This window comes from Salminus brasiliensis, chromosome 11, assembly GCF_030463535.1.
Source record: "Salminus brasiliensis chromosome 11, fSalBra1.hap2, whole genome shotgun sequence".
NCBI lineage: Eukaryota > Metazoa > Chordata > Actinopteri > Characiformes > Bryconidae > Salminus > Salminus brasiliensis.
Window position 1 is genome coordinate 2,610,727 of NC_132888.1, and position 6,000 is coordinate 2,616,726.

Consider the following 6,000-nt stretch of genomic DNA (forward strand, 5'->3'; position numbering starts at 1 on the left):
GAGCGTTTGAAGCCCCTGGGAGGGTTGATGGACGTACAAGAAGCCCTAATTACGTGGCAATGTGGCTTTTTTCCCCTCTTTTCTTTTTTCTCCTCTTTTCTGCTGTTTCTGACATTTTACAGAGGTCCATCTTTTGCTCCTTTTGCAAAGCGTTCCTCACCACACAAGCAAAACACTGCGGACTCGGCCCGAGTTTTGGAAGCACGGTTAATAAACTCTTCAAATGGAGTTAAAAGGGGGACGCTGAGGGGTCCCATCTGTTTTCTTTTTTTCTTTTTTTTTTTGGATGGGAGGGAATGTTGCTTTAAAGGTGATGTTTTTGAAGTTTGCTGATTTGCTCATTTATTATTTCTGTATTACTTTAATATAGAGTTTCTGCATAATTCAGTTTAGGGTGGGGGTGTGTGTATGGGGGGTGGGGGGTGTCAGGGGTTTGGAGTGAAAGTGTGGTTCAATTATAGGAACACCAACTTTCATTTCTTTACAGTGGTGGTGAATATAACCAGGTGTTGGTTGCCATGACTACAACACAGATACAGCCCATCATTTAATCACTATCCAAACCCAAAACCTGTGAAGCTACACTCATCATGTCTTCTACATGAGTTTTATATGGAATGATGATGATGATGATGATGATGAAGGTGGTGGTAAAATAGTGAATAGAGAATCTAAACTAATGCAGTTTTCTTTAGGGACTACTTTCTGTAGCTGCACTACACCCGGCAGCATGTATCCCTCCACCATTTTAATGATCTGGTTCTAAAAGCAGGTTCTAGAGCCCAACTCTTCTCAGAACTCTGGTAGAACAGTGTCTCAGGCATCAGGCAGCGTCTTCATCACCATTAGGTGAAGAACTTTCTTTGGGGAGCTTTTATTATTAGAGGTTCTAGGCGTCTGCTTCCATGCTTCACCACCCATGTGAACTCTAGGTCTGACTGGGTGAGGTTATCTAGAACCGAGTGTTTCATACCACCAAACCCACCAAACCCCCAAACCCACCAAACCCCCCCCCCCCACTCTGACTGAGTTTGTTTGCATTAATTAATTAATTATCCAGATAGTTTAGAATAATGGGTGGAGTCCCTCTTTAAGTCTGCTTTATTCAAATTTCAGTACCATATAAATATATAAACACACAGATTTACAAATAACCGGATGCATTTGCATCATTAAATGTGTCAAATCTACGATTTGTCGGACATCCCATTAACGAATGATTGATTTTTTAAGCTCCAAATGTTCCAGTCGAGCTGCGGCTAAACGAGCAAAACTCAAATCATGTGTTGATGGAGTTCATATGTAATCGGGACGTTATGAGCCTAATAAAGACCAGCATCTCCACATGTGGAAACACGGCCCGTGATTTGACATTAAAGTGTTTTGTTGTTTTCAGAGCTTGGCTTTACAGCGGATGCCGAAATGTGGCACAGGACAAGGTCAGTGATTTTTCAACCAAAACCTTATTAAAACTGTTGTTTCCCATCTTTTATAAGGGTACATACCACACACTCATTAATAGCTGCAGTGTTGGGCAACTTTGCCACTCACACCGCTTCACTGCCGCTTCACACTGGGATTAAATGCAGTCCAGTCCGGCAGTCGCTTAAACTTTATTACCTATAAATGAATAAATAACTGAATAAAAAAAGCAAGAACATTTTAAAGGTTAGTTCTGGAGATTTTGTGTTTATACTATAATCATTACAGCAGCAAATAACTGTACCTTTACATAAAAATAGTATAATGTATAACAATAGTATAATAAAAAGTATATGTTTGCAAAATGTAAAATAGACTCCATCAAATTTGATATAAAAAAACCTGATTCTCAACGTATTTTTTTTCTAGCATCCAAAAATGTCTGGTTATAACACCAGCTTTCAAAAAATCTTTTGAAAATTTTTCAGCCGTTTAAGTTAAGTTTAAGCAGCTGCCCCACTGGACTGCATTGAAACCCGGTATGAACCAGAAAAACAACAGCGAGTTTCTCAGCGCTCGAGCTATCAGTGAGGTTGAGCTGTGCATTATTATAAATGATGGGAAACAACAATTTTAATAAGCCCTGGGTTGAAAACCGGTGAACATATCCTTTAAGCGATCTCCCTGTGGACAGTGGATAGAGCATAGAGCATGTGCTGCAGTGACATGGGTTCAGCCTCCACCCCTCCCCAGGTCTGGGAAAAAAAACACTTTATGCCATCAAAGGGGCGCAGATTGAATCCAGATGTGCGGTGCCTCTCTCCGTCTTTCCGTGCATTTAATTAAGGAGCTTGGATTGAGTAGGCCTCGACTTTTCTTCATCATTAGTTTTCTCTCCAGATCCCGTTTCTCCGTGCCAGCACGATGCTTTTGTCCTTTTTTTCCTCCTCTTTGCTCATAAATCAGCGCCATATCGAATACACGGAGTTCCTGTGCCTTTTATACGCAGCCCAGAGGTCCGCAGGCCTCTTAGACACTTTTTTGGGAAATATATAATTGGCTCAAATAAACATATTATTTTGACATTATCGCTACAATCGATCAATAATAATAATAATAATAATAATAATAATAAAAAAAAAAAAAAAATATATATATATATATATATATATATATATAATCCAGGTCCAGCTCATAAATCTCCTGTTTACTCAGACAACCTAAACTGATACAGAGCCTTTTTTTAGTTAACTCAAATTAGTTAACGTTAAAGTTCAAATTAGTTATTCATACTGAGCTGATCCTCAAAAACATCAGGTTTAGTCTGTGGCTCCGCCCCCTCAGTCTCTTTACTGTTTATTCCCTTCTGCAGGTTAGAGCGTCCCCTGTCACATGACCTCCCCAAACTGGGAGGCTTTTATCAATGGAGCTCTAAGGCCTTGCTGGGGTTTGAACTGGTGATCTTCTCACACTTGATGAGCAGCAGTTAGACTGTAGGGCCGGTCTAGAGCTGTGAAATTCAACTACATGAAATGTACATTCCTTCTTTCTCAGACTGGAGCGACTGTCTAACTGCCTGCCTGCCAGCATAAGTTGAAATCCAGTCAACACCACAACCCTCCATGATCTGGAGTCTAGGTGGAGTAGGAAGGCCTCCCCCATGTGATAGGGGGCGCTCTAACCTGCAGATGGGAATAAACAGTATAAATGGATTGAAGGGGCGGAGCCACAAACAAACACTTTTACACAGTATTCCCTTTTATATCGGTTGCAGCTGCAGCTTCACACTTTTCACATTTTTATGGGTTCGAAAAGGATGAAAAGGCGAAGAGGAAATAGAAAAAAAAGAAAACATGAAATAAGAACAAACAAGAAGGAATTTTGTTTATTTCATGGCAAGAAATCTCAAAATTACAATGAATGTCCAAAAGACACTTCTTCCGGACACTTCTTCTAATGAGTGAGTTCAGCACTTATAAGATGCATGGGATTGGCAGGACTAATCAACAATCATCAGAACCTGACCTCACAGATGCTCTCATGCGACTGAATGCAATCAAATCCTTCTTACAGCAATGTTCCAACATCTGCTCTAATACCTTCCCAGAAGAGTAGAGGCTGTTACTCTGTGTTAATGCTGTTGGACATATTGGGGCCAGATTAATAAAACTAAGCAGTAACGGCGTGGCGCTACGTGAAAGTGCAGTGCGGTATTTAGGTCCTATTTTCTCTGCCTTTTTACTGCTGCGGTATTTTTAGTACCAGCCAATAAAAAACCACATGTTAATGAGCTCATGCATATTCATGCCCAAAGCACAGGGCCTGTTTGGGGCCAAAGTAGACTGTAAATCCTAGAATCAGAGCTGGGATTCTTATAAAAGGGGCAGAAATGCTATCTTTTAAAATACACACCAAATAAACAACAGAAAAAATAATAAATAAATAAAAATAGTGATTAAACAAAAACATCCAGGAGGTTTTTGCACTGTCAAATATGACGACAAAATTAAGAGAAAGTGAAAGTTAAAGCATCCAGACATACAAGCTCATCACATATTGCACGTTAATAAAAAAAGATTCGAATAAAGATATGAGTGTGAAGAACCTTTATATCAAGTAAAGGTTTTCACACTATATGGACAAAAGTATTGGGACGCCTGCTCATTCATTTTTTTCTTCTGAAATCAAGGATATTAAGAATATAGCCTATCCTGCTTTTGTTGGAGTAAGTAGTCTCTAGTGTCCAGAAAGGAAGATTTGCTACTAGATTCTGGAGCAGGAGCATTGCTGTGAGGATTTGATTGCATTCAGCAACATGCACGTTACTGAGGTCAGGATGTTGGACGATAATTACTCCCAACTCATCCCATCCAAATATACTGGATGGAGCACCAACCATCAATCATTCCAGAGAACACAGTTCTTCCACAGCTCCTCAATGCTGGGGGTCTTTATACCCCTCTACTAGCCCACGCCTGGCATTATTAGGCAGCATGGTGCCAATAGGTTCATGATGTTTAATTGCTCCTGCAGAGAGTCCTATTCTATTGGCAGTACTTCTTCTCTACAGGGACTAGACAAGCTGTGTGAGTGTGTATCTGTTTCAGCAGTGGGTGCAACTTAAAGAAACTGAATGCATTCATTAGAAGGGGTGTCCACATATATTTGGACATTAATCGTTGCTATTAATTCAGAGACCCGTATTCTGTTTTTAGCACCTATAGAACCTGGGTAAGAGATTAGGTTATGATTTCTGGAAAGTAAACAGACACTAAGGTTGTTTTTATGTCGGGAACGTTCCCTGAGTCAAACAGCTGTGGATGAGTCAGCTGTCATTTTCTTTGTTGACCTTTTTTATGGCAAAATAAAGCAGTTCTTCCTCACAGAGCGTGTTTTTACAGCAGATGTGTTGTTTTCAGTGGTGTACGTAACTAGACCAGACAGCAGGACTGGCTCTGTAGTCTAAATTAGGCCAATTACAGCGAAACAGAAAAGCACCTTCAGCTCTGACTGCTCCACTAAACACAGCGCAGGTTAACCTCTCCTTCCTCCGGAGTGAGTGAGTGAGTGAGTGAGTGACCCACGGTGGTTGGTTATTAATGATTTATAATAATCCCATTATTAGGCTTATAATTAATTTGGTTTACACTGTGTGTCAAAGGCCACAGCCTGTAACTAATGCATGGCCGGCGGCGTTTCTGCTCACCATAAGCTGATCTCATCGTCTTTTCACTTCTCCGGTTACATTTTTTCCCCCGAGCTGTCTGGAGAGGCTACGCTCACACAAATTAAAAACAGCTCTGAAGGAAGTCGGCCCTGTGAAGCTCGACGTCCAGAAAAAGCTCTGAATGTAAGCTCTGGAGCCAGGATTCCCCGTCCTGGATCCTGACTGTTTTAGTGTTTTCCTGCTCTAACACGTCTCGGCCATCTCATCAGATCAGTCCCACAACATTCACGATGGTAAAATAGGCTAGTTCAAGCAGGAAAACATCACAGGCCTGGAGCAGAATTGAGGAATGCTGCTTTAGATCAGTCCAGATAAATTTACAGTCATTAAAAAAACAACAATACAGGGTCCTAGAAAACTCTCAGACTTTGATTGAATTTTGTGTACAATCTTTGAAAACACACTGAATACACCAATCTGAGTGGAGGGACTCATAAGGCATATTTCTTTATTACACAGAAATTGCCAATACAGTCCAGTTTAATGCAAAAAACATGATTATTGTTCTCCAATAATAAGACAACTGAAAAATAATTAAATATACTGACAAATGTGTATAATAGATAGCCAGACAGACAAATAGACATACAGACAAACTGACAGATAGACAGACAGATAGATAGACAGACAGACAGACAGATAGACAGATATACAGATAGATAGATATAGACAGACAGATAGATAGACAGACAGACAGACAGACAGACAGATAGACAGATATACAGATAGATAGATATAGACAGACAGATAGATAGACAGACAGACAGATAGACAGACAGATAGACAGATATACAGATAGATAGATATAGACAGACAGATAGATAGACAAACAGACAGACAGACAGATAGAC